Genomic DNA, 25170 nt, shown 5'->3' on the forward strand with positions numbered 1-25170 from the left:
TTTCTCCCAGTTATTCTTTTACTTGACATCAGAGAATAAGCACCAGTTCATTGTTGCCATGGCTACAAATTATAGTTATCTTTTTTCTATTCCTGTATCTCTGATGGCTTGATTTTATCTGAAAAGTGGCAGCAAACACACACATTTTCTTTAGTGCTTCCAAAAGATTAAACACATTACATATTTTAACAGATCTGATCATTTTAATGTGGAAAAAACACAAATCATGGTATATTTGTATACTGACATAGTTCTGCTTTTATAAGATTAATTATACACTTTTTTCCATAACGCTATACTTTGCTATAATGTACAGATACATAGGGGTACACTTACTAAAGGTCGAGTTAGGTACCTTGGTCATTTTTGCAATTCGCTCATTTACTAAATGCAAACCAACATGAAAAAGACCAAGGGCGAGATGTACTAAGACGAAAATGTGGTAAAACCCCCGGTTTGACGCATTTTCAGGTGTACTAATACCCGTACTAATACCCAGGCACTGCGTCATCGCAGGGCAGGGCAGACTCCTACCCCCATCCTCCATGCTGCTCCTCCTCCCTCAGCAGCATGTCACAGCTGGGGATGTCCTTCCGGCTGCAGGGGGAGGAGGAGACACCGGGGATTGCCGCAGAGCCCAAGAGGTGACGGAGACTTCCCCGCACACCACATCACAGGTATCACGGGGAGCCTTTCTCACCGCACCGCGATGCTAGCCACATATGTTAGTACTTATGCGCTAGCATCGCGGCGGGCGTGTGACGAGGGGCGGCGATGTGTGTTAATACATCCCGCCCCAAGAGACCAACTTTAGAACATTGGAACACACTGATTATTCTACATACACAAGCATTTACAAACATCAGCTTGCAAAAAAAGACCTAAAATCAATGGCTAACCTACCTGTGGCAGAATGTAGGTGGGAAGATATCAGGCAGTAATCTTTATTTATTTTATTTGGAAATGTAGACAGATAGTTGGTTCCCATTGCATAAGACCAATACATAATGTAAAGGCCAGTTCATGAAATATTTTCAGATTGGAACTGACAGCTCCCATCACACACTTTGTAACTTAAGGTGGCCATACACACGCAGATTTATCTTCAGATCTGTGTGGTTGGAACAAAAACATGGATATGGATGAGAGCAAATGACATTTGACCATTTGCTTGGAAAAGCTGGAAAACTGACAAACTGTCACTCATCCATAACCATGTTTTTGTTCCAACCAGCCAGATCTGAAGATAAATCTTACTAGTGTATGGGCACCTTTACAGTATTTAATCACATGACCTACAGAGCAATGATGTCCTGCTAACCCTGACAACCAAAAAGATAGTATATAGGATAACTATTGTAGATCAGCCGACATTATGGGGGATTCAATTCTCAGCTCCTCTTAGTAATGTGCCACAACAATGTTCAGCCATTCACATCATTGTATATTACTTGAGAAAAACATTGTTCATTTTTTGGGGGCACATTTCTACGGGGTATCAAGGAAATTTAGAGGCTACTGGTTGTGAAGGACTGCACCTTCATTTGACTGAGAAGCACTTAGCGACCATTGCAGAGAGCTGAATCTCCTACAGTATTATGGAAAGAAACCAATAAATGTAAATAAAAGTGTATTTGCCACTTGTAATACCAACATATGTGCTTCTACTGCATGGGTGACTGATGACGTCAGGATTCCAACGGTCAGTATACCGACATTGGAGATCCGACAGTTTAAATGACTAACAGTCGGGATCCTGACATGGGCTATTATCCCGTTTGGGACTACCGACAGTTGGGATTCCGATGCTGGTTTACTGACTGTCAGAGTCCCAACTGTTGGACCGGCATACCGCACCCCTACTGCATACAGTAAAGACTGTCTTATTAAAACGTCAGCCCTTGGGTTTGGTGTGAGTTGCTGGCAATGAAAGCTTTATCCTCTACACAATGGTACAGTTTATGTGAAAGTGTACAGTGAAGCCAGGCTGTTATAGTTATCAGTTTTTGAAATAGAGGTATAGTTGTGTAGTTTGGCTGATATGATTCAACTATTATTGTAGCTATTATTATATCATCCATTGTAAACATAATAAAGATTCCTCTCCCCGGCTTCCTGTATGTGATGTCTTTGTAAGGCCGGGCTGCACCATTTCCTCTCTTCCATCTCACCCAGCACTTAGGAAGACTTACCAATTTGGTGGTGAAAGTTGTGCTTTTATGCTGCTCAATGACAACTTTCAGTTGCTTTGTACCCTTGCTGGATTACATTTTTATGAATGCATACAGTACTTTTATGTGTAAATGGCTGAAAATATCAGAAGGTGTTCAATTAAACTCTATTTATGGTACATCTTCCAAATGTATTACCCAGCCTTACCTTGAGAAGAAGAAAAGAAGGAGCCCCTAGTTGTACATTAATGTAAATACTGTAATCCTCAATAATATTACACTTGTCTCTCTACATAAATCTTACAATGTCATGAAGAGGAGTTTTATGGTGGCAAATGTTCATCTCCTGTAAGCAGGTGCCATGGCATGCTGGCAGCAAAGCTTTCCTTTATCATATTTAGCCCTATAATTAAGCAATTAATATGTCTGTGATCACTGATAACTCTAATATCTATTTCTGATAACTCTGATATCTATTTCTGATAACTCTAATATCTATTTCTGCAGTTGCCAACAGTCTATGTCCTTCATTACAGACATTTTAGTATGCTGAACACTATCCAGAATAGAGCAGACACTTGAGGCAGTTGTTAAACTTTAAAAATCTATTAGGGTCAAGCCTATCTCAAGCAAGTCAGAGTTTGTTACTCTGCTATCTGCTGATTGGTCTGCTCCCCTCACAGACCCTGCACTGCTACACCGGAAAGCTGCATCTCTTCATAACCCCAGGTAAGGGCACATGTATTGAACTTATTTCATGTGTCTACAGATATTATATATATATATATATATATATATATACAGTCCAATTAGTGTCCGGCACTCCTCGCTTCTAATGGGTAAATTGCCCGGGTGCCTTCCTCCGCTGGTTTAAAAGCCAGTGTGTATAGTATATCCAAAATAATAGACGTCACTCCGGGACTTCGTGCCAAACCAAATTCTTTTACTTAGTGTCTACGGTCAACGCCGTTTCGATTACCACTCGTCATCAGTGGTCCTGATGACGAGTGGTAATCGAAACGGCGTTGACCGTAGACACTAAGTAAAAGAATTTGGTTTGGCACGAAGTCCCGGAGTGACGTCTATTATTTTGGATATACTATATATATATATATATATATTTTCTAGGAGAGGAAAGAGGAGCGCTCCAAATAGTGCTTTATCTTTTTATTTTCAATACAATAAAATATCCGACAGGTACAGTTTAAGATGGTATCACGTACCGCAACAGATGGTTAGGCACAACCGCGGGTGATCAACAGCATAAGTTAAGCTGCCCCAAGCAGCAAGATATCAGGATGCGAGTGCTCTCACCACTCTCTCCAACACGTAGTTCAGACCGACGCCAGGCCACGTCCCTACGCGTTTCGTCACGAGGACTTCGTCAGAGGGCTGGTCCTGGCATCGGTCAGCACCCCCTTTGTAGCCTGGAAACAACCCTATGTCACTCCTAGTGACGCGCTGGTTGTTGCGGCTGAAATCACTTAAAGTGCCTTTGCATATTCAATACATCTTAAAGAGTGCTTTTTTTTTAGCTAAAAAGTTTTATAATACATATACAGTTTAATAAAACATTCAAATAAAAACATTCTCATTAAAAAATATCCGTTTTTACAATACATATAAAAAACATCTGCACCATCGATGGCATGATTTCACTATTAATGCAGTGGCGTCAACAACTTAAAATGTCCTTCGTATGAGTAGAAGAAATCAATCCAGCTCTTGACACTTGGACTTTGGAGGTACTGGAAGAAGTTTTTGATATATAAATGGAGATATAAATGCAAACATATACATGCATTTATATCTCCATTTATATATCAAAAACTTCTTCCAGTACCTCCAAAGTCCAAGTGTTGCGGTACGTGATACCATCTTAAACTGTACCTGTCGGATATTTTATTGTATTGAAAATAAAAAGATAAAGCACTATTTGGAGCGCTCCTCTTTCCTCTCCTAGAAAATCCACTACCTGAGAATCCAGGTGCCCGCAAGGGTAATTGGAGGAAGCTGCCGGTCTCAATAGACCTGAAGTGCTGTGAATTTCTATTCAGAAAGAACTGATTTATTCCTGACACAAAGAAAAAAGGACTTGCGCGCTAATTGGACTTTATATATATATATATATATATATATATATATATATATATATATATATATATATATATATATATATATATATATATATATACTTCCAATGTCGCCCGGCACTCCACAAACGGTGACTTGCAATAATTACCCGGTGCCTTCCTTTCTGGACCCGTGGGTCCCAGTATGTAGGAGGTATAGATCAGGCGGCACTCTCGGATTTAGGTGAAAGCAGAAAACTTGGTTTATTTCTCCAACATGTTTCGGGCTATTGCCCGTCCTCAGGACGGGCAATAGCCCGAAACATGTTGGAGAAATAAACCAAGTTTTCTGCTTTCACCTAAATCCGAGAGTGCCGCCTGATCTATACCTCCTATATATATATATGTGTGTATATAGTGGCAGTCCAGTCCGGATGCCACCCTGGGTGTTTGCAGAACAGGGGCCAGGCACATTTTCCCCAGGCCAAAAACTGCCTTGTTTTAGGACTAAGAGAAATAGAGTGCAATATCATATACAAAAAAAGTTGTAGGATATGACCTCTCTTTGGCGCACTGCTGCCTCTAGTACTAGTCCCTAGTTATCACCAAATAACTAAAACAATAACATAGAAATACAAAAGATGGATTTTGCAAACTGTATAAGGCGCAAAACTGTCCAGATGTTTTTCTAGCAGTCAATATTCCATTCAATCTTCCTGACAATTATTCGATTGATCTCGGGGCAAGTCAAGAAAAAGAAAAAAAACACCTATTAGGTATGAACTGAGTCAAGAGGTTTTTACTTTTGGAGTGAAGTAGGAGAGCATAAACGTGCGTACCCAACTCACAGTATGAATAGCACTGTACGTGCACGTAGCGGGTACTTGTTCCGTTAGTTTAATTCTTCTATGTTCTCCCTCTTGGCTCCCAATAGTATGTGTACCATACAAGAAATAAAAATTAAACAACAATGTGGAACTCTGTTGAAATAATACTGTGCGTATTTTTGTGACAGGAGAAGAATTTTGTAGGCGCACCTCACTCACTTATAACAAGAGGGAGGCACACATATAAAGGTTTCTTTTCCAATATTAGTGTATCAAATATATACACAGGTGTAGTGAAGAATAGTAGGCGTACCCTACTCACGGTAAAAATCGGATGGTATAAGCCCGTAGCAGGTTCTTTGCCTTTCTTTTTAAATGTTCGTAGTGATCGTGGTTCTCTCCGTCCCACGTGTATGAATTTAAAAAAGAAAAAAACAATGTGTAGTCTCGTCACCAAACTCTATGCCTCTTTAAGAGATCTATGAAGCAGTGAAATTTTTATTATACCAATGATTATGGTGAAAACAGTGTACATCCGTACCGGGACTCACACTAGAAGGTGTTTTCAATTTGTGCATAAAGGTATCTTTTAGTGCTCATGAATTGTGAATAGATATCCTTCACCAGATCAAAAAATCTCTGTACCCCATGTGAATGGAATATTCTGAATGTAGATCGTATCGGCGTACCCCGACTTACGATTGAATGGATGTTTGTACTCCTGTAGCGTTTTCTTTTTGCCCTGTGCTGCTGGTATTGTACTGGGGTGTCCTTATCCAGACATATACCCGATATGTATAGGGCGAAAAGGAAATAATATTTCAGAGTTCTTACCCAAAAAGGGGGATTTCTTTTTTCAGTAGTTTAAGGCAGAGAAATGCTCAATATTTCCTCCATAAAAAAACATTTATTTTCCACTTTAAAAATCCTTCATCACCATGATGATAGAATATTACAAGTCCCAAAGCAAGACCCACAATGGTCATCCACAAGGTTAAAAATTAAGACCAAAAAAAAAAAAACATACAAAATTAAAAATAAAATTTAAAAAATCTTCCAAGTTATACGTACATCCAATGTTGGGTAGGATAGATGTGATGGCTGCTCACTCTCCACACTGGCTGTCAACGCGTTTCGGTGTAAAACACCTTTATCAAGACATCTGTCAATGTCTTGATAAAGGTGTTTTACACCGAAACGCGTTGACGCGTACAGAGATTTTTTGATCTGTGAAGGATATCTATTCACAATTCATGAGCACTAAAAGATACCTTTATGCACAAACTGAAAACACCTTCTAGTGTGAGTCCCGGTACGGATGTACACTGTTTTCACCATAATCATTGGTATAATAAAAATTTCACTGCTTCATAGATCTCTTAAAGAGACATAGAGTTTGGTGACGAGACTACACATTGTTTTTTCCTTTTTTAAATTCATACACGTGGGACGGAGAGAACCACGATCACTACGAACATTTAACCCCTTCACGACATTTGACGTATATATACGTCATGGCCGGGAAGTACTTCCCGACACATGACGTATATATACGTCATGACTTTAAACTGTCACTGCGTCTAGAGACGCAGTGACAGAGGGACGATGTCTGCTGTCCCTGACAGCAGACATGTCCCTGCATGCCCAGGGGGGGCTGCGATGCCGCCCCCCCCGTCGGCGATCGCTGTGATTGGCTGTTCAGTGTGAACAGCCATTCACAGCGGTTTCCTGTGTTACTGGCGAATCAGACGCTCGGTAACACAGGTGTCAATCACCGCCGGGCGTCAGGGGGCATGAGGGGGTCATCGGTGACGATGACACCTCACCCCACCCTCACCCCACCTGCCCCCAAGGCTGTGATTGGTCCGTGGGACCCACGGACCAATCACAGCCAAGGCGCGACATTTAAACTAACGGTGACTGCGCTGCAGACGCCATTCCGGTCTGGAATTGCGTGCAGAGCGGTCACCGTGCCTATCTGCCGTGATACTGACCTGATCCTTGCTAATACTTACCTGATCCTTGCAAATACCTTACCTGATCACTTGATCACTGCTTGTAGCGTGCTGGACGCTTCCTGGATCTGACTTCCTGAGACTTCCTGCTGCTGCTGCAGTGTGATAGAGAGATAGAGAGAGAGATAGAGAGAGAGAGAGATAGAGAGATAGTGACAGAGAGAGCTATATTTTGTGTCTGCTACCCCCCCTTTTTGGGGGTGCAGGTTTTTTTTATATATAACTGTCAGTGCTGCTGCTGCAGTGTCATAGAGTGATAGATAGTGATAGATAGTGATAGATAGTGATAGATAGTGATAGATAGTGATAGATAGTGATAGATAGTGAGAGATAGAGAGATTTGTGTCTGCTACCCCCCCTTTTTGGGGGTGCAGGGTCAGTGCTGCTGCTGCAGTGTCATAGAGTGATAGATAGTGATAGATAGTGAGAGATAGAGAGAGATAGTGACAGAGAGTGATAGAGAGTGTATATTTTGTGTCTGCTACCCCCCCTTTTTGGGGGTGCAGGGTTTTTTTTATACATATAACTGTCAGTGCTGCTGCTGCAGTGTCCTAGAGTGATAGATAGTGATAGATAGTGATAGATAGATAGTGACAGAGAGTGATAGAGAGTGTATATTTTGTGTCTGCTACCCCCGCCTTTTGTGCTGATCACTATATCTGAGGTGATCAGCAACTTTTTGGGGGCGCAGAGGTTTTTTTTTTTATATATACCTGTCAGTTGCTGCCAGTTGCACTGTCAGTTGCACCAAAGGTTGTGCACCTGCTGCCCCTCACTGGTAATCAGTGTCGCATCACTGATCACCTTTTTTTTTTTTTGTGGGTGCTGTGTGGTCTTTTTTAAAAAATTTTTTTACACACACTGTGATTTTGTGGGTGTCCTGTGGCCACTGTGCGCTGATCATTGACGTACATCACTGATCTGCTTTTTCGGCACAGGGTTGATCTATTTTTTTTTTTTTTTTTGATCAAATTCCTGTTGCCTTTGAGCGCTGTTCAGTGACGGACGTTACTGACCAACATCTGTGCTCAATTTTTGGCGCAGGACCTTTTTTTTTTTTTTTTTAACCCCTTCAATTTTTTTTTTTTTAACCCCTTCAATTTTTTTTTTTTTAACCCCTTCAATTTTTTTTTTTGTATAAAGTATTTTTTTTTCTGCACTACATACACACTACACACTACATACCCCCCGGGTTGAAATAAAGTTTGTACCCCCCCCTACACTATACACGTGTTGAAACATTTCACTACCAGTAACACAAAAATAAAAATGGCATCCCAAATGTCATCCCAAATGTCATCCCAAATGTCATCCCAGTCATCCAGAAGAATGTATTCAGTGGAGGAGGCATATGCCATGCTTGCCTCTGATTCTGACACAGCCAGTGAGGCAAGCGGGGAATTTGAAGGATTCGTCTTAAGCTCCTCTTCCTCCTCTGGTGATGAGGGACCCCCTCAAAGACGCCCCCGTAGAGCAGCTGAGACCCCCCACCCAATAATTGATCTCGTATGGACCCCACCACCAGACAATTTTGAGCCCCAGGTTCCTGAGTTTTTGGCCATGCCAGGAATCCAATTTGATTCCACAGGTCTCAGAGAAATTGACTTTTTCAAATTATTTTTCTCTGATGATTTTATAAATTTAATGGTGGACCAAACTAATTTATATGCCCAGCAGTTTATTGCTCAAAACCCCACGTCATCATTTGCTAGGTGGACCCCTGTAGATGCAGTAGAGATGATGACGTTTTGGGGTCTGGTGTTTCATATGGGCATAGTAAAAAAGCCACAAATTAGGCAATATTGGAGTACAGATGTTCTGTACAGCACCCCATTTTACCGTATGGCCATGAGTCGGGCTCGTTTTGAGGCAATCCATAAATTTATACATTACACCGATAATGCACAGTGCCCACCCAGAGATGATCCCACCTTTGACAGGCTATTCAAAGTCAGGCCGGTCATTGATCATTTCAGTGCCAAATTTGCAGAGCTATACATCCCTGATAAATGTATTAGTATCGACGAGTCCCTTATACATTTTAAAGGAAGGGTTAAATTCCGCCAGTACCTTCCCAGTAAGAGGGCAAGGTATGGCATAAAAATGTATAAGCTGTGTGAAAGCACCACAGGGTACACCCACAAGTTTAGGGTATATGAAGGGAAGGATTCAAGAATTGAACCGCCAGAATGCCCCCCCTCCCTCGTAGGTGTTAGTGGAAAAATTGTCTGGGATTTAATGCACCCCTTCCTGGATAAGGGTTATCACCTCTATGTGGATAACTTTTACACTAGCATCCCCCTGTTTAAGGCCCTTGGTTCAAGAGGTACAGCAGCTTGCGGTACTGTGCGCAAGAACCAAAGAGGCCTCCCCAAAACGCACATTGCCCAAGTACTAAGAAGGGGTGAAAGCAGGGGAATATGCACCGAAAATATGTTGTTGGTCAAATATAAGGACAAGAGGGATGTCCTTATACTGACAACAATTCATGGAGACAGTACCACCTCCATCCCTGTACGAGGTACCAGTACCCACACCTCAAAACCAAATTGTATCCTAGATTACAATAAGTACATGGGCGGAGTGGATCTTTCAGATCAGGTACTGAAGCCGTACAGTGCCCTGCGGAAAACAAATATCTGGTACAAGAAGCTGGCCGTGTATATCATCCAGATGGCACTGTATAACGCTTACGTGCTATTCCGTTCTACCGGCCAGAGGGGGACATTTATGCACTTTCAAGAGGAAGTCATAAAGGGCCTAATATTTGGGAACCAGCAGGCAGAGGGCCCCAGTACTTCTAGTACTGGCCCCCGTATTGTACCAGGGCAGCATTTTCCCAACGAAATCCCCTCCACTGCAAGAAAGGGCAGGACACAAAAAAGGTGCAAAGTTTGCTATAAAAAGGGAATAAGAAAGGAAACTATTTTCCACTGTGAAACTTGCCCCGACAAACCCGGCCTATGTATAAAGGAGTGTTTCAAAATATACCACACATCTATGGATTATTAGGTTCATCATTTCACCGTGCTTCGGGGGTCTTGCTAATGCCACATAGCAACCACCATTCATTCCACCAGAATCTGAGCTGCAAAATCCAAAAATCACTCCTTCCCTTCTGAGTCCTGCCATGCACCCAACTGTTATTTTTTGGTCACATGTGAGGCATTGCCGTACTCTGGAGAAATGGGGGCACAGATTTTGGGGTGCTTTGTCTCCTTCATTCCTTGTGAAAATGACAAATTTTGAGCCAGAACTGCATTTTTTGTGTAAAAAAATGTAATTTTTCATTTTCACTGCCCAGTTGTATCAAAATTGGTGAAACCCCTGGAGGTTTGAAATGTACACTATACCCCTAGATGAATTCCCTGAGGGGTGTAGTTTGCAAAATGGGGTCACTTGTGGGGGGGTTCCACTGTATTGGTAATGCAACATAGCACCCACCATTCATTCCACCAAAATCTGTGCTCCAAAATCCAAAAATCACTCCTTCCCTTCTGAGTCCTGCCATGCACCCAACTGGTATTTTTTGGTCACATGTGAGGCATTGCCGTACTCTGGAGAAATGGGGTCACAGATTTTGGGGTGCTTTGTCTCCTTCATTCCTTGTGAAAATGAAAAATTTTGAGCCAGAAGTACATTTTTGTGTAAAAAAATGTAATTTTTCATTTTCACAGCCCAGTTGTACCAAAATTGGTGAAACCCCTGGGGGTTTGAAATGTACACTATACCCCTAGATGAATTCCCTGAGGGGTGTAGTTTGCAAAATGGGGTCACTTGTGGGGGGTTCCACTGTATTGGTAATGCAACATAGCACCCACCATTCATTCCACCAAAATCTGTGCTCCAAAATCCAAAAATCACTCCTTCCCTTCTGAGTCCTGCCATGCACCCAACTGGTATTTTTTGGTCACATGTGAGGCATTGCCGTACTCTGGAGAAATGGGGGCACAGATTTCGGGGTGCTTTGTCTCCTTCATTCCTTGTGAAAATGAAAAATTTTGAGCCAGAAGTACATTTTTGTGTAAAAAAATGTAATTTTTCATTTTCACTGCCCAGTTGTATCAAAATTGGTGAAACCCCTGGGGGTTTGAAATGTACACTATACCCCTAGATGAATTCCCTGAGGGGTGTACTTTGCAAAATGGGGTGACTTGTGGGGGGGGTTCCACTGTATTGGTGCTTTGGGAGTCTTGCTAATGCAACATGGCACCCACCATTCATTCCACCAAAATCTGTGCTGCCAAATCCAAAAATCACTCCTTCCCTTCTGAGTCCTGCCATGCGCCCAACTGGTATTTTTTGGTCACATGTGAGGCATTGCCGTACTCGGGAGAAATTGGGGCACAAATTTTGGGGTGCTTTGTCTCCTTCATTCCTTGTGAAAATGAAAAATTTTGAGCCAGAACTGCATTTTTGTGTAAAAAAATGTAATTTTTCATTTTCACTGCCCAGTTGTATCAAAATTGGTGAAACCCCTGGGGGTTTGAAATGTACACTATACCCCTAGATGAATTCCCTGAGGGGTGTACTTTGCAAAATGGGGTGACTTGTGGGGGGGTTCCACTGTATTGGTGCTTTGGGAGTCTTGCTAATGCAACATGGCACCCACCATTCATTCCACCAGAATCTGAGCTGCCAAATCCAAAAATCACTCCTTCCCTTCTGAGTCCTGCCATGCGCCCAACTGGTATTTTTTGGTCACATGTGAGGCATTGCCGTACTCGGGAGAAATTGGGGCACAGATTTTGGGGTGCTTTGTCTCCTTCATTCCTTGTGAAAATGAAAAATTTTGAGCCAGAACTGCATTTTTGTGTAAAAAAATGTAATTTTTCATTTTCACTGCCCAGTTGTATCAAAATTGGTGAAACCCCTGGGGGTTTGAAATGTACACTATACCCCTAGATGAATTCCCTGAGGGGTGTACTTTGCAAAATGGGGTGACTTGTGGGGGGGTTCCACTGTATTGGTGCTTTGGGAGTCTTGCTAATGCAACATGGCACCCACCATTCATTCCACCAAAATCTGTGCTGCCAAATCCAAAAATCACTCCTTCCCTTCTGAGTCCTGCCATGCGCCCAACTGGTATTTTTTGGTCACATGTGAGGCATTGCCGTACTCGGGAGAAATTGGGGCACAGATTTTGGGGTGCTTTGTCTCCTTCATTCCTTGTGAAAATGAAAAATTTTGAGCCAGAACTGCATTTTTGTGTAAAAAAATGTAATTTTTCATTTTCACTGCCCAGTTGTATCAAAATTGGTGAAACCCCTGGGGGTTTGAAATGTACACTATACCCCTAGATGAATTCCCTGAGGGGTGTACTTTGCAAAATGGGGTGACTTGTGGGGGGGTTCCACTGTATTGGTGCTTTGGGAGTCTTGCTAATGCAACATGGCACCCACCATTCATTCCACCAGAATCTGAGCTGCCAAATCCAAAAATCACTCCTTCCCTTCTGAGTCCTGCCATGCGCCCAACTGGTATTTTTTGGTCACATGTGAGGCATTGCCGTACTCGGGAGAAATTGGGGCACAGATTTTGGGGTGCTTTGTCTCCTTCATTCCTTGTGAAAATGAAAAATTTTGAGCCAGAACTGCATTTTTGTGTAAAAAAATGTAATTTTTCATTTTCACTGCCCAGTTGTATCAAAATTGGTGAAACCCCTGGGGGTTTGAAATGTACACTATACCCCTAGATGAATTCCCTGAGGGGTGTACTTTGCAAAATGGGGTGACTTGTGGGGGGGTTCCACTGTATTGGTGCTTTGGGAGTCTTGCTAATGCAACATGGCACCCACCATTCATTCCACCAAAATCTGTGCTGCAAAATCCAAAAATCACTCCTTCCCTTCTGAGTCCTGCCATGCACCCAACTGGTATTTTTTGGTCACATGTGAGGCATTGCCGTACTCGGGAGAAATTGGGGCACAGATTTTGGGGTGCTTTGTCTCCTTCATTCCTTGTGAAAATGAAAAATTTTGAGCCAGAACTGCATGTTTGTGTAAAAAAATGTAATTTTCCATTTTCACATCCCAGTTGTACCAAAATTGGTGAAACCCCTGGGGGTTTGAAATGTACACTATACCCCTAGATGAATTCCCTGAGGGGTGTAGATTGCAAAATGGGGTGACTTGTGGGGGAGGTTCCTAACTTTTAGCACTTATGGTGCCTAGAAACCTACATGGTGCCTAAAAAAAATCTCATAAAAAGGAGGCTCCAAAATCAAGTAGGTGCTCCTTCTATTATGAAGCCTGTGGTTTGGTCAACGTGCACACTAGGGCCACATATAGGATATTTTTGAAAACAAAAGAATTGGGGGAATCAATTTTTAGTCACATTTCTCTAGTAAAATCTACTGTATTCGTTAGAAAAATGTATTAAAATTGAAACTCTGCAAAAAAAAAGAAATTTTGAAATTTCACCTACACTTTGTTTTAATTCCTGTGAAACACCTAAAGGGTTAACAAACTTCCAAAATGCTGTTTTGAATACTGTGAGGGGTGCAGTTTTTGAAATGGCATCATTTATGGGGGTGTCTCACATACAAGTCCCTCAAAGTCACATCAGAACTGAACTGGTCCCTAAAAAAATCAGTGTTTGAAATTTTCTTGAAAATTTGAGAATTTGCTAGTCATATTTGAAGCCTCCTAGTGTCCAAAAAAATGAAAAGGAGGTTGAAATAATGATTGCAACATAAAGTAGACATATGGTCTTTGTTAGTTATTAACTATTTTGAGTGGTATGATTATTTGTCTCACAAGCAGAAAATGTGACATTTTGCATATTGCTAAATTTTCCATTTTTTCACGATATTTTGGTATTTTTCACAAAAAAACACAGACTGTATCGACCAAAATTTACCACTAACTTGAAGTACAATGTGTCACGAGAAAAAAAAAAGTTATCCCCACTTAAGTGAGACATGTCAGATTTGAAAAAAAGGGCTCTGTCATGAAGGCACAAACTGGCTCTGTCATGAAGGGGTTAAAAAGAAAGGCAAAGAACCTGCTACGGGCTTATACCATCCGATTTTTACCGTGAGTAGGGTACACCTACTATTCTTCACTACACCTGTGTATATATTTGATACACTAATATTGGAAAAGAAACCTTTATATGTGTGCCTCCCTCTTGTTATAAGTGAGTGAGGTGCGCCTACAAAATTCTTCTCCTGTCACAAAAATACGCACAGTATTATTTCAACAGAGCTACACATTGTTGTTTAATTTTTATTTCTTGTATGGTACACATACTATTGGGAGCCAAGAGGGAGAACATAGAAGAATTAAACTAACAGAACAAGTACCCGCTACGTGCACGTACAGTGCTATCCTCCTGTGAGTTGGGTACGCCCGTTTATGCTCTCCTACTTCACTCCAAAAGTAAAAACCTCTTGACTCAGTTCATACCTAATTGGTGTTTTTTTTCTTTTTCTTGACTTGCCCCGAGATCCATCGAATAATTGTCAGGAAGATTGAATGGAATATTGACTGCTAGAAAAACATCTGGACAGTTTTGCGCCTTATACAGTTTGGAAAATCCATCTTTTGTATTTCAGAGTGCATTATCATACCTGAGATCCCATCCATGCGGATCCAGTCCAGGTGTTGGATCAAGCACTTCCAGCAATCAGACACACTTGTTAGTGCAAGGGCTCAGGGCTTCTGATGCCAGCAAGCATCCAGGCGATAGAGGGTGGTGGGCCAGTGGGTTACAGACAGGGAGCCTGTAATTGTGTATGCTTTTTGTGGACCGGTAACTAACAAAGAAGGACGTAGAATGACCTTGAACCTATCGCTGGAGATTATTTGGGAAATAAGGTCAATTTCTCCCAACAAAATGAACCCTAGAATTAATTTGTGTGTGTGTGTATGTTGTAGCGAATATAGATTGTAAGCTCCACTGGGGCAGTGAATGTTCAAATATTATCTGTACAGCACTGTGGAATATGTGTGCTCTATATAAATTGCTGGTAATAAATAAATAATACTGCTTTCATATTGCAAAACCTGCTTAGACCCAGTATTTGAAACATTTCTTAAAACGGGTCATAGCAAGTTAAACCCCTTTCACATCGCATGTTGTAAACAGTATTTTACCATTTAATTACCGTTTCTGTCCCTTTCACATTGAACCAGTTTCACCCATAAAAAACAGTGGTTGTCAGTTTATAAACTGACTTCTGTGGGCCTGAGGCCCACTCTATGGAAGTCCGGCGATATTTTCCCTACATTAATGTCATTTTTTGGGACAATAAAATCACCTTTCACAGTGACAATACCTGCATAGGAGGAGGTGCTTCCTATCTACTTCGCTGTTCTCCATAATTGTCATAAGGGCTGCATTTATAGAGTTTGTTTGCAGTGAAATCTCTGTAAATACCTGTTTTCGGTGGTTAGGCTGAAATATTAAGTATCACCCCAATGTACCAAGGGGGACCGCAGCAGGAATCTCTGATACCTGCTGCAAAACCCACTTCGCTGCTGCCGTCCACCTCCCCCATAGGTTTATTTGGGGGATGTGAAGCTGTGCGATGTGTGAACATTGGCCACCCCTGGGCAATTGGCATTATGAGCTGGCAACATGCCATTGTAGGCTAGGGGCTGCACACCGCACTGGGCCGGCGGCCAGTTGATGTTTTTTAATTTAAAGACCAGTTTGATGTTTATGTGCATTCCCAGGTTCAAATTAAGGACACAGACACTTTTTTAAACATGCAAACATAACGTAATAATGTAGCTTAAATTTGTTTGCCAAATGCTTGTTTTGCAAAACAATATATTTTTTGTTAAAAAGAAAAAATTTCAAAGTTTCGGAACCTCTTATGGCAAAACTGTGTAAATTGTACCATCGGGAGATGGCAGCCTTTCAGAAGGCAGTTCTGTATGGCGAGGATGCATACTTCCAGGTGGGGTATAGGGGTGGGTTTGTCATGGGTGGGTATGTTGAGGATGGACAGATTGTGGGTGGGGATATTGAGGGTGGGGTGGCGGTGCATGGCTATAGTGAGGAGGGCGAGGTTGAAAGTGTTGAGGCTGGGTATGGTCGTAGAACGGGGAAGGCCTATACTGGGGATAATGTTGTGGGGGCATTGTGGATTGGCGGTCAGAGTGAGTGAAAAACCTATCAAACAACGACATTTGGAATACTTGCATTTCCCGTTGTTGCTGCATGAGGAATTCCTCAAGCCCTTGTGTCTTGGTTCATTTGTAAAATTAATGCATCATTCATTATTTCATTTACTGCTGTGCCTGCAAGAGCCGATCCAGATGTGCATCCTCTCTTGCCGCCATGGCAGCATCCATCTATTGTAGTTTCTCAGCAAGAATGGTGGTCATTATCCGAGCCGCTTGCTCGGTTTTGTTGGGGCGACGTCTCCTTGCTGCCATATTATATACTGTGTGCAATACAAATTTAAAACAAGCATTACTTAACAATAATAACAATATTATCAAACACTCCTACTACTACCATACACAGCCTCTACACTCCCTACCTCACTTGAATACCCTCCTCACTAGAGGTGTGCACCACATCCCACCATCAAAATCCCCAACCCGAATCTAGGGGTTGGGATCATTGGGTCAGCCTAAAGATGGTCAACAGTCATTAGGTCGACACCGTTGGGTCGACACACTGGAAGGTCGACAGGTGTCTAGGTTGACAGAAGCATTAGGTCGACATGGGTTAGGTCGACAGTCAAAAGGTCGCCATGGGGTTTTTTACATTTTTTTACCTGAATGTCGACACAGTCGACATGGATACAGTTTTAAGTGCACTGTGCTTCGGGCATTATTTTATTCTCCCACCACACCCTAGTGGATGGTAGGGCATGAAATTCTGCTTGTCGGCACATGTTGGCTAAAAAAACAGTCAAAACCCCCATGTCGACCTTTTGACTGTCGACCTAACCAGGATTTGGAGCCACTGACATGCCCTCAGCCACTCCCATTTCTGTACGTGGCATACCTTTATCAATAAGGGGTGGTGGTGATGGTGAGTCCTGGGATAATGGCACAGGATCTTCTACAGGCATGGATTGTGCAGCACTGATCCAGCCTATCACCTTTTGGGGCTTGACATGTGTCCTAATTACCGTTTCTGACCCATTCACACTGCACATTAAGGTCCCAATTCGATTGGGACCTTTCACACTGCAGCAAGAACCGTTTAAAAATGTTTTAAAATTGGCAAAATACAGTGTAATAGCTGAAAGGGGTATAAGATAGAGGGGCACCCAGTTAAAAAGTCAAGAAGACAGAAGGGATTGCCTTGCTTGAGAGCTCTCTAATGGGGAACGGCTGAGGTAGCACTAAGGGCCTAATGCTGGGTACACACCAGGACGACTAGGGCCCGATCCCCACAATCTCGATCCAATTCCGATCAATTGGATGTAGATTGTGTGCTGATTGGGCCCTTTTCTGACCTGCTGTGGACCGATACCGATCCGATGCGCGGTCCCGCGGGTCGGTCGGTCGTTATTGAGATCCTACCTGCTGCAGGTAGGATCTCAATGACGACCATACAGCCGGGTGCGGGTCGCCATCGGATCGGACCCGCTCACGGTGCACATCGTGAGCGGGTCGTGCCCCCCCCCCGCGTCACCGTGAGCGGGTCGGACGAGACACTGATGACCCGCTCACGATGTGCATCGTGAGCGGGTCGTCCTGGTGTGTACCCTACATTATTCTAGTTCACTCTTAGAGGCAAATTCCTTCTCAGATGGACTATCCCATGTGCACTGCAGGGGGCAGATGTAACAGGTGCAGATAGAATTAGATTTGGGTGAGTTATTTTGTTTCTGTGCAGGAAAAATATTGGCTGCTTTATTTTTACACTGCAATATAGATCTCAATATAGAGTAAAAACCCCACCCAAATCTAACTCTCTCTGCACATGTTATATCTGCCCCCCTGCAGTGCACATGGATTTGTCCATTTGAGAAGGAATTTGCCTCTAAGAGTGAACTAGAATAAGGCCCTAAGTTATACAGTTACAGGCCAGATTCAAATGTGGTTGGAGTTGCTATGGAAGCGGCAGCGATAGCTCAAATATGGTAATAGAGCAGGAGCAGAAGGTGTCCTAGCTCCTGCATGCATTTCTGATCAGAGCTACATCCTAGGCATCAAATCACCTGAGAGATCATTGTCCAGCTGCATGACCGATGAGGTCATGCAAGCTGCTTGCCGCAGATGGAGATTCTGTACTCGTACAAGTCCAACAATGTGCCTCTGTTTTGATTTAAAAAAAGGACTGTTGCTGTCCCCTTCCAGCCCCAAAATGACATTACTGTCAAATGCTGACAGTTTGAGGCCATAGGGTAACCAACATAGAAACATAAATTTTGATGGCAGATAACCATTTGGTCTCGTAAGGATATCTTATGTCTATCCCAAGCATGTTTAAATTGCTCTATTGTCTAACTTCTTCCACCTCTGATATGAGGCTATTCCACTTGTCCACTAGCGTTTATGTGAGGTCATTTTTCCTCAAATTTCCCCTGAACCTACCTGCCTCCGGTTTTAGTGAATGTCCTGATAATTCCTTTCATTTGAAGAATATATCCCTCCTAGACCTTGTTAAAACCCTTGATATATTTAAAAGTTTCTATCATGTCTGCCCTTTCCCTTCTCTGCTCCAAAGTATACATATTGAGATGTTTAAGTATCTTTCCGGATAAGTATTGTGATGTAGGCCATGAACCATTTTAGGTGCTTTTCTTTGTACCATCTGTAATATATTTATATCCTTCTAGAGATATGGCCTCCAGAACTAGGCACAGTATTTTAGATGAGGTTGTACCAATGACCTATACCAGCATTTCTCAAACTGTGGGTCCTGACCCCAAAGTGGCTCCCGACCTTCTCAGCATGGGGTCGCGACTCTATGCTGCTGACCATCAGGCTGATGACTTTTCTAATCTCAGTCAGTGATTCAAGGAGCCTGAAAGATCTGTTGAATTGTCTGTTACTGTAGACTCCTCCCATCATCCTGTGCCTCCACAATGCTGCCATGTATGTGCTGTCTGCTGACTACACATGTGATGTGATGACCTTCTGCAGTACCTTGCTGAAGTTCTGTCATTATGTCTGATGGGGTCCCAGAGCAAAATAGTTTGAGGACCCCTGACCTATACAGTGGCATTATTACTTCTTTCTTCTGCTGATTCATCTCCCTATGTAACCAAGCATCTAACTTGCCTTCCTCATTGCTGTGTTACATTGCTTACCTGCCTTTAAGTCACCTGAAATAGTGATTCCTAGATTCCTTTTCTCCTCAGCAGTTTGCAATATAATACTATATTTAGTCTTTGGATTTTTGAGACCTAAGTGCATGATTTTGCAGATATGTAAGCTGCTAAGAGACAGTTTTACTATAAGTTGCTAGTATCTGATAAACAACCTGTCACATTCATTCAGAGTGCACAGCGGATGCATCGATACTTACCCATCTGCCATTCTCTCGTCTGACTGGAGTTGTCCGGAGATGGTCCCTGCCATCTTCCTTTTGTCAACGGATCAGCTGTTAACCAATTAATGCTTTACATGGAACTGCTGCTCGATTGTCCCAGTAACCATTGTGCCTCCTAGCATCATTGGAGCCTCCCAGGAGTCCCCCACCTAGGGCAAAGATGGACAGAAGACCACCAAGAGCCAAGGAGACTACTGGAGGTGTGTGTATATTAATTATTTTAACACACACACATGGTTTTCAGCAATGAAAACCCATCAACCACTTTTTTTTAAATTGGATACCGTACCGGTAGCACGCATACGCACGGAAATCCAAAATTGCTCTAAGTAATACTGCTTAGTTTAGCGTTTGTATTTATGTCCTGAATGTAAGTGTGCAAAGGGACTGACAATAATAAATGTGTTACTTTGTGTGATTGTTTTTATTATACTAGTCGAAGTGTATCTCGAAATTTCCCAAAACAGTCTTGCTGGAAAAGTACAACACTATTTTCGTTGGACATAACAAACTTGTGCTACAAAAAATGTACAATGTATTTCACAATTGAAATGATTACAGCTGATAAGGAGATGGAGACCATGCCCAAATTGTATACCCCTGGAACGTCTAATACATGACCTCTCCCCTGGTAACTTAAATCTATCCATATAACTTCATGAAAAACTATATTCAAACTTTTTAATTACCTTAGCAATTATTTCCATTGCTAACCACTTTTATTGTTGGGGAAAAAAGTAAATGTTAGAAAATATATTCCGAGTATAATATCATTATCATACAAGTTATTTATTTTTCTTGAAGGTGGAGAGAAAAAAAATGAGTGCTATTAAGAGTTCCATTAAGTGGCTATATATGTAACATACTGTACATGATAGACATTAATAGTGAAAAACTTGACAGTTTGTATTATAAGGTAAATTAATTCAGAAATTCCACATTAACATAAATCTCATGGTTTCATTCTCACAGCTGTTAGCTCTGTCAATTTGATGGTTGCATTTCAGATTAATTTTAGCATAAGCTGATTTAGGTTTACCTACAGTATTATCAAAAGTGTAACATGAAGCGTATTCTTTGAACTGCCTTCTGCTATTTTATACAATGTTTTCAAGCTGCTTGTCAGAATTTTACTATTTTTTGGTTACATTTTAAATTGATTGTTTTGCCATCTTTCCTGTTAATCATTTGCAGTAAATCATTTGCAAAACGGTTCCTCTTTCAAAGACAATAATTCTAAAAATGCTAAATATTATGGAAGGATTAAATAGAACATTTTACATTTACTGTACATTTTACAGTTTGTAGCATACTGTACCTGAAATGTGGAAAATATATACTGTAGTGCAGTATATATTGAGCGGTTAACCCTCAATAATGAATTATTGGCTGAGTCCACCCATACTGTTCTGCCCCTCCCCTGAGCATACCCAAAGTGGGTCCAGACCTTCTCACCTTGGGGTAGCGACTCCATGTTGCTGACCATCAGGATGATGACTTCTCTATTCTCAATCAGTTATTCAAGGAGTCTGAAAAATTTGTTGAATTGTCTGTTATTTTAGACTCCTCCCATTATTTTGTGCCTCCACAATGCTGCCATGTATGTGCTGTCTGCTGACCTAACATGTGATGCGATGACCTTCTGCAGTAACTTGCTGTAGTCCTGTAATTATTTTTATTGTCTGATAGGTCCCAGATCAAAATAGTTTGAGGATCCCTGCATTAGAAAATAAATGCAGAATAAATATATGATTTAGTTAATATAAATAACAATAATAACAAAGAAATGGAACCGCCATGGCCTTACATAATATATTATCTGGCTGTTATTCACCACCGATCCTCCTACGCTGACAAATGGCTCTTATTGGTCTGGGAATGACCCAGTGATCATTTAATTATTCCAGTAAGTTTATGAAGCACTACATTAAAAAAGGATCTAATAAAAATGTTAACAATGACATTATGACAGCATTAATGGCCACAGATGTATACAAAACAAAGACCTTTGCTAACGGTGCTAGAACTAATATACTTCAATCCGGGTGTATCTAGCAAACAAAAGAAAAAAGCTTGGGGATTTTGTTCAGATTTTGATCAAATTATTAATCTTGCTGTCATCAGGGGGCCCAAATCTCTGCAGGTTCCTATACTTGCATATATGCCTAACACACCCTTACATTTGCACTTCGGTAACATCCTTCTACACCAGGCATTCCCAACCATGGTCCTCAAGGCACACCAACAGTGCAGGTTTTAGAGATATCCTGGCTTGAGCACAGGTGATTTAGGGGGTTATTCTAGTCCATTCTTTCTGACAAAATCCTTCTTAGATGGACAAAACCATGTGCACTGCGGGTGGGGCAGATGTAACTTGTGCAGAGAGAATTAGATTTGGGTGGGGTTTTTCTTCAAAGTGAGATCTATATTGAAGTGTAAAATCATGCAGTCAGTATTTTCCCTGCACAGAAACAACTCACCCAAATCTAATTCTCTCTGCACATGTTACATCTGCCCCCCTGCAGTGCCCATGGTTTTGTCCATCTAAAAAGGATTTTGTCAGAAAGAATGAACTAGAATAAACCCCTTAATTAGTACCTGAGTGATTCTGATTAAACCATCTGTACTGAAGCCTGGATATCACTAAAACCTGTACTGTTGGTGTGCCTCGAGGACCGTGGTTGGGAATGCCTGTTCTATAGCCTTGCTTAGAAGTAACCATTGAAAGTAGCAACAATAACACTAGCCGAGGCAGCCCATCACACTCATGGGCTAAATTAACTAAGATGAGAGATCTATTGAAGTTGGGATATTACCGATAGTAACCAATCAGATTCTATTTATAATATTCTAAAATAGTGCTGCTGACAGAATATGTTAGCGTTCAGCACCTAATTGATTTATTAGGGGAGGAGTTTCCTGTAAGAGTCTTTGGTATATAGGGGACCCCTGTACAAGTGTGCAGTATCACTTTGTCTTCATAAACTGGTGGATCATGTTCTGACGAAGGCTGGGTATTAGCAGCCAAAACGCATTTTTGGAGCCTGTGAGTAATTAAAAATACCTTTGTATAAGTCCCTGGTGAGTGCTTCCTCTTTTGCTGCATAAGGATATGCTTGGACCCATGCATTGGCATGCACCCCGGCGGTGGTTGTTAGGATACAGCGAGTGCCAACCTGTATCACATTGGGACTGCAATGGTGAATGTGATAGCTACATAAAACATATGAAAACTACTGTTTCCACATGAATATCAGTAATTTACACTGAGATAAATACAAAATGCTGATTTTTCATGACTGAGTTTAGACGCCAGGGGCCAGATGCACCAAGCTTTAAAAAGTTATAAAGCGGAGAGCGAGAAACAACCAGCCAATCAGTTCCGAATTGTCATTTTTCAAACCCAGCCTGTAACATGACAAATAGGGGCTGATTGGCTGGTACTTTGGAGCCAATTCAGATCCATTTGGATGGGCTGTGAAATCGCAGCCCATCCGATTATCAAACAACCACACATGCACATGAGCCTGTCCACCCGAAGGCAGTGAGCAAGTCCTAGCCTTCGCTTATTTGCAGCGCCGAGTGAGTCCTGGCTCACTCACTGCTGCAAGCAGGGGGTAAAACATTAAACAGCGAATGATTTTCACCCTGTGTGTACGGCTACATACACATTCGCAGCCGTGTTAAGGGATGTGTGGGTGGCATGCATTCGGCAGGGCGGTGGCTAACCCACAGAATGCACGCAGGTCTGAATCAGGACCTTAAACACAGGCTTGCAGCACCTTAGCATATGGTATCCTTAGCAATGCATATACAGGAGGAGGGGAACACCATTTCCTTACTGCATTTGAGATTGTTAAAACTGCAATGTGATTGTAGTTTGGGATAAATATGGCAATATGCCTACATAAGTATGACTTTATGAGGCTTGCAGTCATAAGGGGCAGTATGAGGCCAAAGAAAATGCGTACACAATGCAGAAAGGTGAATTTGCCATGCCCGAGAACGGGAGCGACATGCCCATGTTTCCCTAACACCAGCCACCTCTGCCCCATCCCTCCTCACGAATGCCAGTCAATCAGTAAGTGATCAGTATTTATAAGGTCGGTAGTAAGAAATCTCATCATTGTTATGCAGGATCAAACAGCTAAATGAGTAGGGTGATTGACTGGAATGCAACAGGTTCTAGGGTACAACCCTGTGTACAACCCTGGGTTTCACTGCATAAACATGCAATCAACAACTGTGTGATTCAAAAGATATTATTTATTCTATATTAATTAAAACATGAGGGTACAATACTCTTTAAAAGTAAAAACTGTACATGTACATGGATATCCCCAATAAAAATGTAAATATGTGCAAAGCTCCTTAACCCTTCAAGTGCCAACATCTCTTTGAGCGATGTTCAAAATGCCAGCATTGCTCTCATTTGTTAGATAAATTCAAATAAACAATGTGTAAAGAAATATTATATTTCCTATATAGGGTAAACATTACAGGTCATTATGGTGAATAAAAATGATTGCATGGCAAATTTTACACCTATTTTGACAAATTAACTTGGCACTCAAAGGGCCAGATGTACTAAGCTTGAAAAGTGATAAAATGGAGAGTGATAAACAGTCAGCCAATCAGCTCCTACCTGCCATGTCACAGACTGTGTTTGAAAAATGTCAGACAGGAGCTGATTGGCTGGTTGTTTATCACTCTCCATTTTATCACTTTTCAAGCTTAGTGCATCAGGCCCAAAGGGTTAAATATTGAATATGTGGGTATAGATTTAAGGCACAAATACAGTTTTGATCAGTGAGACATGAATTTCAAAGTTTTTCCAACCTCCACATTTTCCATAGAAGTGGAACAATGCAAGAGTGTAGTATCCAAAATATAATATGTTCTGGTCTAAGCGGGACAATATTGTTACCATCTGGCTGTGTCCATTTTTAGCAAGAAGTCCTCACATATCCAGTGATGTCAGCTGCCCACCCTCGGCGCCCATGTCATGGGGCGATTACCATGGGAACGCCCAGTGTTTTCATGGGAACACCCATGACATGGGCGGATGTCCCGGCCCACCGCCCAATGCCCCCCCACCCGCAATGTTGGGTGCATGCACCCAGCAAACAATCTATTCGCTGTGGACACATGCAAAAAAACATCAAGCTTGCATGCGAATTCGCATGTGAGCGAACAGAGATAAGGTCCTCTGTGTGGTCCTCCGTGTGGTCTAGTGCGCATATCACAAAAGGCCCAGCATTGCCCTGCCCCAAAGTGACTGTGCCGTATCCCTGTTCATCCACTGTGGTAGCCAATGGTGCAATTGTACAACTTGACTATCCCTATATATATATATAGTACAGGTTACCTTCTGGTCCAATTGGACCTAGTAGGGAAAAGCGGCACTCCACGGGCTTAAGACAAAGTTCTGGTTTATTCCAGGTTTAAAACAGCAAAGTAGTACACATGTCAACGTTTCAAGACCTCTCGGTCTTTTCTTCAAGACTCGTACTGTGCAAATCAAGTGATGCTGTGCTCGTGAAAAAAGGCTGTAACAGCCTTTTTTCACGAGCACAGCATCACTTGATTTGCACAGTACGAGTCTTGAAGAAAAG

At 41.9% G+C, this 25170-nt stretch overlaps 1 protein-coding gene across 3 annotated transcripts in view; it reads left to right on the forward strand.

The window, feature by feature from the left end:
* The window catches only part of NALCN (sodium leak channel, non-selective), a 511286-nt gene that overhangs the window by 324528 nt on the left and 161588 nt on the right, over nucleotides 1–25170 (forward strand). The gene's annotated exons all lie outside the window — the stretch shown is intronic.

Source organism: Crinia signifera, chromosome 2 (assembly GCF_055691185.1).
Source record: "Crinia signifera chromosome 2, ASM5569118v1, whole genome shotgun sequence".
NCBI lineage: Eukaryota > Metazoa > Chordata > Amphibia > Anura > Myobatrachidae > Crinia > Crinia signifera.